The sequence below is a fragment of the Schistocerca piceifrons genome, chromosome 7, assembly GCF_021461385.2.
Source record: "Schistocerca piceifrons isolate TAMUIC-IGC-003096 chromosome 7, iqSchPice1.1, whole genome shotgun sequence".
Classification (NCBI taxonomy): domain Eukaryota; kingdom Metazoa; phylum Arthropoda; class Insecta; order Orthoptera; family Acrididae; genus Schistocerca; species Schistocerca piceifrons.
Window position 1 is genome coordinate 489,622,820 of NC_060144.1, and position 11,655 is coordinate 489,634,474.

At 44.8% G+C, this 11,655-nt stretch overlaps 1 non-coding gene across 1 annotated transcript; it reads right to left on the bottom strand.

Moving 5' to 3' along the window:
- Positions 1 to 301: 301 nt before the first annotated feature.
- Positions 302 to 376, bottom strand: Trnas-cga. The gene has a single exon. It is a non-coding gene; the product is annotated as a tRNA-Ser (tRNA).
- Between the last annotated feature and the right edge of the window lie 11,279 nt (positions 377 to 11,655).

The window sequence follows — 11,655 nt, forward strand, 5'->3', positions numbered from 1 at the left end:
GTTCCGCACGCATACTCCCAGATATTTTACAGAAGTAACTGCTACCAGTGTTTGTTCCGCTATCATATAATCACACAATAAAGGATCCTTCTTTCTATGTTCTATGTTAAGAAAGAACGGGCAGACAGGCGCCCCTCCAAACTAGCGTTCCAAGTCAGCTTGGAAAAATTAAACTCACCGGCCATTCATTGGCCCTGCTACAAAGATGAGCTAAGAAAGTAGTCAATCTGTCCCCAGAATGAGATTTTCACTCTGCAGCGGAGTGTGCGCTGATATGAAACTTCCTGGCAGATTAAAACTGTGTGCCGGACCGAGACTCGAACTCGGGACCTCTGCCTTTCGCGGGCAAGTGCTCTACCAACTGAGCTACCCAGGCAGAGCTGCAGAAGAGCTTCTGTTAAGATTGGAAGGTAGGAGACGAGGTACTGGCAGAAGTAAAACTGTGAGGACGGGGCGTTATTCGTGCTTGGGTAGCTCAGTTGGTAGAACACTTGCCCACGAAAGGCAAAGGTCCCGAGTTCGAGTCTCGGTCCGGCACACAGTTTTATTCTGCCAGGAAGTTTCATAGTCAATCTGCATTTATAACTGTGCGAAAGTTTACAGTTCATCCACATTCAAACCTATCAAGCAATCATCCAAGTATAGGAGAGACGGTTAAAGATCCATGGGGTGCTGAACACCAAAAGTACTAAAAATGAATAAAAAATAATTCCGTTCGGATCCAACCGTGGTCTTTCCCCATGGTATGATAAAAATACGAGGAAACAACGGCAGAGAAAAGACAGTCTGCAGAACTCGTTAAATTGCCAGTGTCGTCTTCCAACCTTGTACTCAACAACTGAGGCATTTTTCGGAAGAAAGGTCCTTTTTCGGGAAACTGTTTAAAATTAATCAGAGGATTATGTAGAATTTCAACCCCGGTTTTGTTTCTTTATCTCAATGCTGGAGGTCAGGGCAGTTTCTTCTTTGTGTGTGTTCGCACAGTACTTCTCATTCGGATTAATGTAGAGAATGCTTATGTGCAGGTCAGCTTAACTGGAACATCAGCAGTTAGTGTTGTCTTTACATTTACGAAGAAACCTGTTTCGACATTCTGCAACAGCAAATAGTAGTAACTGGTAGGAAACGACGAGTCTGTGAGAATCCGAATACAAAGAAAGACGATAAAAAAATAAAATGGTGACAGCTATACTTCCACCAGTGATGTTGGCATTAAAGAAAAGACATTTTCATTTGGGTTTACAAGGAAGTGTTATTTGCAAGTAGGTGATAGTCAACAAGAAGAGACCTTTGACAGTTTCTATGCAGATCGAGGTAAAGCATTATAAAATTCAGTCTTAAGTGAATATATAGTGAAGAAATCTATCACACATAACAAGAAGCTGATGGTACATCAAAAGTGGTTCACACCTGGGAATATTTTCTGTGTATTTCTGGAGCTAATCTGAAAGTATTTCGTGCTTGCATATTAAGCCTATAACCGATATCTGTCAATACACTACGAATCGTCACAGTTTCGGGAATACTAACAGTACACTTTCGCACAATTCAGAGTCGACAAAGTCATTACTGTGAACAAAAGTAATCTTTGAGATGATTTGAAAACCCAACTCTGAATATTAAATCACTATTTGATGTTTTCTCGAAGAGATTCTGTGAACCTGCAAGTGAAAAGTTTAAAATGCAACATCTTTTAAGCATTTGAAGTAGAACTATGATTATAGATTCAAGCAGCCTAAAACTGATGTACAGGGTGTTTCAAAAATGACTGTTATATTTGAAACGGCAATAAAAACTAAACGAGCAGCGATAGAAATACACCGTTTGATGCAATATGCTTGGGACAACAGTACATTTTCAGGCGGACAAACTTTCGAAATTACAGTAGTTACAATTTTCAACAACAGATGGCGCTGCAAGTGATGTGAAAGATATAGAAGACAACGCAGTCTGTGGGTGCGCCATTCTGTACGTCGTCTTTCTGCTGTAAGCGTGTGCTGTTCACAACGTGCAAGTGTGCTGTAGACAACATGGTTTATTCCTTAGAACAGAGGAATTTTCTGGTGTTGGAATTCCACCGCCTAGAACACAGTGTTGTTGCAACAAGACGAAGTTTTCAACGGAGGTTTAATGTAACCAAAGGACCGAAAAGCGATACAATAAAGGATCTGTTTGAAAAATTTCAACGGACTGGGAACGTGACGGATGAACGTGCTGGAAAGGTAGGGCGACCGCGTACGGCAACCACAGAGGGCAACGCGCAGCTGGTGCAGCAGGTGATCCAACAGCGGCCTCGGGTTTCCGTTCGCCGTGTTGCAGCTGCGGTCCAAATGACGCCAACGTCCACGTATCGTCTCATGCGCCAGAGTTTACACCTCTATCCATACACAACTCAAACACGGCAACCCCTCAGCGCCGCTACCATTGCTGCACGAGAGACATTCGCTAACGATATAGTGCACAGGATTGATGACGGCGATATGCATGTGGGCAGCATTTGGTTTACTGACGAAGCTTATTTTTACCTGCACGGCTTCGTCAATAAACAGAACTGGCGCATATGGGGAACCGAAAAGCCCCATGTTGCAGTCCTATCGTCCCTGCATCCTCAAAAAGTACTGGTCTGGGCCGCCATTTCTTCCAAAGGAATCATTGGCCCATTTTTCAGATCTGAAACGATTACTGCATCACGCTATCTGGATATTCTTCGTGAATTTGTGGCGGTACAAACTGCCTTAGACGACACTGCGAACACCTCGTGGTTTATGCAAGATGGTGCCCGGCCACATCGCACGGCCGACGTCTTTAATTTCCTGAATGAATATTTCGATGATCGTGTGATTGCTTTGGGCTATCCGAAACATACAGGAGGCGGCGTGGATTGGCCTACCTATTCGCCAGACATGAACCCCTGTGACTTCTTTCTGTGGGGACACTTGAAAGACCAGGTGTACCGCCAGAATCCAGAAACAATTGAACAGCTGAAGCAGTACATCTCATCTGATATTTGAAGTCATTCCGCCAGACACGTTGTCAAAGGTTTTGGGTAATTTCATTCAGAGACTACGCCATATTATTGCTACGCATGGTGGATATGTGGAAAATATCGTATTATAGAGTTTCCCAGATCGCAGCGCCATCTGTTGTTGAAAATTGTAACTACTGTAATTTCGAAAGTTTGTCTGCCTGAAAATGTACTGTTGTCCCAAGCATATTGCAACAAACGGTGTATTTCTATCGCTGCTCGTTTAGTTTTTATTGCCGTTTCAAATATACCGGTCATTTTTGAAACACCCTGTATGTGGCTTTTGCACTTCTGAAAAAAAAAAAAAAAATACTCTTGAAGCCAATTAACACGACCCCTGCTTCACAGAGTACTTGAGTCGCGACAGGAATGCTGAAACGTGCCTTACACTTAAGAAAGAATTAATTCATCAAGTCAAATCAGGCTCTTCACATCTTGTGACCGAAAATGAATGTGGCCAGCGAATGTGCATGTAACTATGATCATTAATCATATACGTACTGCTTCACAGAAATGCAAGTTAAAAACGAACCCAACACAGTATTGTAATAGGACGACTGGAGTGGGTGACGTGGTCGGGGTTGTAGGGCGCGGCTGGGTAGAAGAAGGTGGCTGTTTTTAGCAATCTTCCTCATTATTGTTGGTTCTTCCAATACATTTTCCGGTAGCTCAGTCTCACTGCTCGTGTCCTGGTGGAGACGTGCTGATGCACGCAGCCCAGGGAACGTGACGCCATGCTCGGTCAGCGGCTGCACAGGCGGTAGGAGGTTAGCAGCACGAGGCCCGGCCCAACAGCCTCCTGCTGACGCTGCGGCTCGTGATGACGCCGGGAGTCGCCAGTGCAGCAGCGGGAAACCCCCTCCACTGGCCAGGCCTCGGGGACAGTGTCACTGATGACGACGACGTGACAGCGACTGAACGCCCAATCAGTCGAACCGAATACTGATGCCCACTTCTGATGCCCTTAAATAGTGAAGACTGCTGCTGAATCCACCGGTTATGCGGCACCGTGTTTATTAGAATGTTCTCCATGAGTTGGCTAACGCAACCGCGCCACACATGGCCTGCGCCTGCGTAATTCTGCTAATGCTGTGTTCTGGCTGTTGATGGCTGCTGCGCACGTACACACATACCAACGCTCGTTGCAAAACTGTGTCACCTGCATAACGCGCCGGCAAGCCTTCGTCCGCCGTCTGCAGTGAGGCTGGCGCATTGCGCACTGAAACACATTAAATCACAATTTCGCACCATATTTCCTAAAAATAACCCCTCGTTCTCTACAGTATGTATCCTTGATAAATAATGTTCCAGAAGTCAAATTGAAAGACTCTCTAAACGTCAAGAACATTGTTCTGCAAACTACAGCTGTAGTTTCCCCTTGCTTTCAGCCGTTCGCAGTACCGGCACAGCAAGGCCGTTTTGGTTAGTGTTATAAGGCCAGATCAGTCAATCATCCAGACTTTTGCCCCTGCAACTACTGAAAAGGCTGCTGCCCCTCTTCAGGAACCACACGTTTGTCTGGCCCCTCAACTGATACCCCTCCGTTGTGGTTGCACCTACGGTATGGCCATCTGTTTAAATATGGATGTACGAAGAACCTTAATAATGCAATGGAAAGAAGGTCGTTTGAACATAATCTGTTCAGAAAACCTATCCACAAGGGAACTTTGTTTAAAATTCAGAAGTCTTTTGTTCTGAAACACAAAGCAGATGATTCAGTATGAGGCTCACCAACATAAAAAGGCCCATACACATCATTACGCCGGCCGCGGTGGTCGCGCGGTTCTAGGCGCGCAGTCGGGCACCGTGCGACTCCTACGGTCGGAGGTTCGAATCCTGCCTCGGGCATGGATGTGTGTGATGTCCTTAGGTTAGTTAGGTTTAAGTAGTTCTAAGTTCTAGGGGACTGATGACCACAGCAGTTGAGTCCCATAGTGCTCAGAGCCATTTGAACACATCATTATGACTTCGGAAACAGAAATACAGTAATGGAGCACTGAAAAACCTGAGACAATCTCTGTTGATAGTCTCAGGTTTTTCAGTGCTCCATTACTGTATTTCTGTTTCCAAAGTCGTAATGATGTGTATGGGTCTTTTTATGTTGGTGAGCCTCATACTGAACCATCTGCTTTGTATTTCAGAACAAAATACTTCTGAATTTTAAACACAGTTCCCTTGTGGATAGGTTTCCTGAACAGACAATGTTCAAACGACCTTCTTTCCATTGGGTTATTAAGGTTCTTCGTACATCCGCATTTAAACTGGACAAAGGTGGGAAACAGCTAGTATAATTTTTATTAAAATTAAAAATGAAATTCCATCAGCTGTACTTACAATTATATATTTACTTCGCTACTAGTTTAGACGTTGCGTCAACGCCATCTTCAGGCCCATACACTTTGATGAAATCAGTTGTGTGTGGCTGAGTCTAGAAGTCCGCAGTGAGACCAACACGTGCTCCACATGCTCACCGCGGACATCTAGGCTCAGCCACACACACGATTTTATCAAAATGTACGGGCCTGAAGATGGCGTTGATGCAACTAGTAGCGAAGTAAATATAAAATCTTAAGTACAGCTGGAGGAATTTCATTTTTAATAAAAAATATTAAGCTAATGTCCACAAGAACAATAAGGTGTGATGGGCTGCTTCTGCACATCACCATTGCCTATAAATAGGTTTTGCAGTAGGAATGGATTGTTCTTTCTTCACTTTTGCTTTAATCAGTCCAAAGTTCCTATCAAATTGCCCAATAGAATGTTCTCGTATTGGGAAAAGATAAGTAATCACCACCTGAAATACTCGTGGTATGCATAAACAAAATGACCCTATCATCGAGACAGAGATTTAGGAACCAGGTTTTAAATTGTAAGACATTTCCAGGGGCAGATGTGGACTCTGATCACAATCTATTGGTTCTGAACTGTAGATTAAAACTGAAGAAACTGCAAAAAGGTGGGAATTTAAGGAGATGGGACCTGGATAAATTGACTACACCAGAGGTTGTACAGAGTTTCAGGGAGAGCATAATGGAACAAATGACAGGAACGGGGGAAAGAAATACAGTAGAAGAAGAATGGGTAGCTCTGAGGGATGAAGTAGTCAAGGCGGCAGAGGATCAAGTATGTAAAAAGACAAGGGATAGTAGAAATCCTCAGGTAACAGAAGAAATATTGAATTTAATTGATGAAAGGAGAAAATATAAAAACGCAGTAAATGAAGCAGGCAAAAAGGAATACAAACGCATCAAAAATGAGATTGACAGGTAGTGCAAAATGGCTAAGCAGGGTTGGCTAGAGGACAAATGTAAGGGTGTAGAGGCTTATCTCACTAAGGGTAAGACAGATACTGCCTACAGGAAAATTAAAGGGACCTTTGGAGAAAAGAGAGCCACTTGTATGAATATCAAGAGGTGAGATAGACACCCAGCTCTAAGCAAAGATGGGAAGCAGAAAGGTGGAAGGAGTATACAGAGGGTCTGTACTTGAACACAATATTATGGAAATTGAAGAGGATGTAGATGAAGATGAAATGAGAGAGTTTGAAAGAGCACTGAAAGACCTAGGTCGAAACGAGGCCCGGGAGTAGACAATATTCCATTGGAACTATTGACGGCATTGGGAGAGCCATTCTTGACAAAACTCTACCATCTGGTGAACAAGATATATGAGACAGGTCGAATACCCTCAGACTTCAAGAAGAATATAACAATTCCAATCCCAAAGAAAGCAGGTGTTGACAGATGTGAAAATTACCGAACTATCAGTTTAATAAGTCACAGCTGCAAAATACTAACGCGAATTCTTTACAGACGAATGGAAAAACTGGTCGAAGCCGACCTCGGGCAAGATCAGTTTGGATTCCGCAGAAATGTTGGAACACGTGTGGCAATACTGACCCTATGACTTATCTTAGAAGAAGGATTAAGGAAAGGCAAACCTACGTTTCTAGCATTTATAGACTTAGAGAATGCTTTTGACAATGTTGACTGGAATACTGTCTTTCAAATTCTGAAGATGGCAGGGGTAAAATACAGGGAGCGAAAGGCTATTTACAATTTGTACAGAAACCAGATGGCAGTTATAAGAGTCGAGGGGCATGAAAGGGAAGCAGCTGTTGGGAAGGGACTAAGACAGGGTTGTAGCCTCTCCCCGATGTTATTCAATCTATATATTGAGCAAGCAGTAAAGAAACAAGAGAAAAATTAGGAGTAGGTATTAAAATCCATGGAGGAGAAATAAAAATGTTGAGGTTCGCCGATGACATTGTAATTCTGTCAGAGACAGCAAAGGACTTGGAAGAGCAGTTGAACGGAATGGACAGTGTCTTGAAAGGACGATATAAGATGAACATGAACAAAAGCAAAACGAGGATAATGGAATGTAGTCGCATTACGTCGGGTGATGCTGAGGGATTTAGATTAGGAAATGAGACACTTAAAGTAGTAAAGCAGTTTTGCTATTTGGGGAGCAAAATAACTGATGATGGTCGAAGTAGAGAGGATATGCAGCTTTACTGTATGACTGGCAATGGCAAAGAGAGCGTGTCTGAAGAAGAGAAATTTGTTAACATCGAGTATAGATTTAAGTGTCAGGAAGTCGTTTCTGAATGTATTTGTATGGAGTGTGCCATGTATGGATGTGAAACATGGACGATAAATAGTTTAGACAAGAAGAGAATAGAAGCTTTTGAAATGTGGTGCTACAGAAGAATGCTGAAGATTAGATAGGTAGATCTCGTAACTAATGAGGAGGTATTCAATAGAATTGGTGAGAAGAGGAGTTTGTGGCACAACTTGACTGGAAGAAGGGACCAGTTGTTAGGACATATTCTGAAGCATCAAGGGATCACAAATTTAGCATTGGAGAGCAGCGTGGTGGGTAAAAATCGTAGAGGGAGACCAAGAGATGAATGCACTAAGCAGATTCAGAAGGATGTGGGTTGCGGTAAGTACTGGGAGGTGAAGAAGCTTGCACAGAATAGAGTAGCATGGAGAGCTGCATCAAACCAGTCTCAGGACTGAAGACAACAACAACAACATCAACAGAGACGCATAGTGCAGTGAAGCCAGAAAATGAATAGGATGTCAGCGGTTCATTTAAGTATCCGAATGATAAAAGGAGTTTGTGGTAGCACTATATGCCTGAAGATAGTCCCTAGCAACCAGACGTTGTTTAGAAACGGTCCATCGCAATATCAGTGATGGATGTTTTATTTGTTTTCTTGTATTTCGTTATCAATTTACTTTCTGTTATTTCAGTCTTGTACCTTTTTGAGAGTTCCCTGATCATAGGTATTATTATGAATAGTATTGCTGATACGTTTTAATGTGTTATGAGGGTTAAAATAACATTAGATGAGAGAAATATTTGTTCATTATAGCCTACTGTTTCTGATTTATTTGAAAGGGCCTGTATATGTTTATCAGAAATATTATTTTTCACACTAAAAACATAGGTTAAAATATATTGTATTATGGAAAGATTTGTCAGTAGTGGTGGTGGTGGTTAGTGTTTAACGTCCCGTCGACAACGAGGTCATTAGAGACGGAGCGCATGCTCGGGTTAGGGAAGGATTGGGAAGGAAATCGGCCGTGCCCTTTCAAAGGAACCATCCCGGCATTTGCCTGAAACGATTTAGGAAAATCACGGAAAACCTAAATCAGGATGGCCGGAGACGGGATTGAACCGCCGTCCTCCCGAATCCGAGTCCAGTGTGCTAACCACTGCGCCACCTCGCTCGGTGTCAGTAGTAGTAAACATCTTATTAAAATATATTGTGTGTTAGAATCAGATTGTTACTCAAATACACTGCCGGGAAAAAAATTAGTACACCTCGAAAGGTGAAGACAATTGTGTTGCGATGACAGAATATGCCGCCAGGGGTGTGGTAGGTACATTGATAATGGTTTCAACGACGTCCGCCAAAAGTTAGTGTAGTGACATAGCTACCAGAGCTCCATCTGTGTCTATTAGGGAATGGTGACTGTCAGAAGTCTCATTGTGGCTCAAAAGTGGTAGTGGTAAGTTCCTATGGGACCAGACTGTTGAGGTCATCGGTCCGTAGGCTTACACACTACTTAATCTAACTTAGACTATCTTACGTTAAGGACAACGCAAACATCCATGAGCGATGGAGGACTCGAACCTTCGACGAGAGGGGCACCTACGTGAACTATGGCAAGGCATCCCTAGACCACGCGGCTACCCTGCACGGAAGAGCAAAAGTGTGAAGCAAGAAGGCAACCATGCCACAGAGACGCACTCGTGAATCCTGTTGCCAGCTGAGCAAGTTTGAAAGGGGTCAAATGGTTCAAATGGCTCTGGGCACTATAGGACTTGACTGCTGAGGTCATCAGTCCCCTAGAACTTAGAACTACTTAAACCTAACTAACCTAAGGACATCACACACATACATGCCCGAGGCAGGATTCGAACCTGTGAACGTAGCGGTAGCGCGGTTCCAGACTGAAGCGCCTAGAACCGCTCGGCCAGAAACGAGTCAGATTGAGGCGTTACGGTCTGGGGTGTTTCTGGAGTGGGCGGTAATGAGCTCTGGGTACGTGCAGGATGTTGTTAGATCAGTTTGTGCCATTTCTCTGGCGCGTTGCGTATCCGGTACTATCGACAGCGACTTGTATTTCTGTTCCTGTCTGGTTCGACCTGCGCAGGCGCTGAGGCGGCTGCTGCCCTCTGGAGCGTTTATCGCGGGGGGCCGCGCGCGCTCGACTCGGCAGTTGGATTCGCACCGAGCTGGCAGTATTTTGCCTTCCGCCCCGGCACGGAGGTGTGGTCTCGTTGTTGGCGGGCCCCGAGGATTTGGGCATTGGGCAATGTGGAGTGTTGATGATGTGCTGTAGTGGACAACTGATGGATTCCCGCACGAGATTGCTCGAGGTTCTCAGCCTCTGAAAAGGGTGCCACGATATCGCTTGGGTTTCCGCACCCAGGAATTGTAAGGACTGCAGGGCAGGTGTTCTGTGTGTTTGTTCTCTCCGGTCTGAGTGGCGGGGTTCGTTCCACCTTACTTCAGCTGTTGTTTATATTTTCTACGTGATTCCGTTTTAGCCGGAGTCTGGGTGTCGAGTTTTCTGCTGGTGTGTACCCGGTCGTCGCCCCTGTTTTCCCGCTCCGGAGGGGGGGGGGGGGGCAGCCGTATCTGTTGGTGGGAATTATTTGGTAGTGTGTGTTTCGCGTGGACCCGGTGTGCTCACGCGTCCTGCTTCTGAGTTGAAATTACTGTGGTCAGGATGGCTCGGTTGCTGGAGTGTGTGTTATTCGTTTTCTGGCTTGCTGGGGACTGCGCGCGCGCCTGTTCCGTTTGTGATGTGGCAGCAGTCTGATATTTTATGTGTGCTTGTTAAGTTTCTAGCAATTGCTTTTAGCCTTGTGCTTACTTATTTTATTTAAATTGCTGGGCATTGTCATTGGTCTGTTCTTTTACCTTTATTTATTTGTAGTGCCAATTAAGCCTAAGACGATGTCCAAGGTGCTAGCAATTTATTTTACCCTCATATGTACTTAATCCTATTTAAATTCTTAGGCATTGGCATTTGCTTCTTCTTTTACTCTTATTTATTTGTTGTACCAGTTAGCCCTAAGATGATGTCAGACCTTGGTATCTGTCAACCTTATTTTGGCTACTAGCGCTCAGGTGCAATATTGCCGGGTCTATCCCGGATTTGTCATTCAAATGGTTCAAATGGCTCTGAGCACTATGGGACTTAACATCTGTGGTCACCAGTCCCCTAGAACTTAGAACTTATTAAACCTAACTAACCTAAGGACATCACACACATCCATGCCCGAGGCAGGATTCGAACCTGCGACCGTAGCGGTCACGCGGTTCCAGACTGAAGCGCCTACAACCGCACGGTCATAACGGCCGGCGATTTGCCATTAATTGAGAGCTTTTTTATACTGTGTTTTTAGTAGTAGGTTTGGCAAGTACACTTGCGTATGGTATTTATTGTCCCCCCCCCCTTCTTCCTCCTTCGTGTAAACTGATTTTGGCAAGACTGCTAGGTGGCCTGTGTTATTACCTATGTAACTTTGCCCGCTGCTGTAGTCGTAACATGTTTTGACCGGCAAGCGGCCAATGTTGGCGAGAGTTTGAATGTGTTTTGCGCTGTTGATGTTGGGCCTTGTCCGTCTTGAGCGTCGGCGCATGTGAGGTCGCCACGGCAGTCCGGTGGGCCGCGCCGTATATCGAGGGGTAGTGGCTTCGCGGCCGACACGAGAGCAGTAGGAGCCAACCCACGACATCGGTCTGCCCGGTGCGAGCTGCGACGCCGTGAGACGGGAGATCGGCGCGCCTTCCTGCGCCCGTTGAAGCGGTTGGCAGCGGACGGTTCGGGAGAGCTTTTTGGGGGTCCTGCGCCAGGTCTTCGCCAGACACCGCAATTTTTAGAAGTTATGTGATTTGTGATATGTTGTTTCATTTACCAATTCTACTTGTTTTCTTGGTCAGTCTCTCGTCCCCAGCTTGCTTTTCTGTCTTCCGTCCGCATTTGTTAGGCAGTTAGTGTCTGTCTGTCGGTCTGCCACACGTTAATAGCTGTCTCTGTCATGTTTTTCGGATTCGGTGTTAACGAATTTATGGCTTAAAGGCCGAATTCTTGAAATATGTT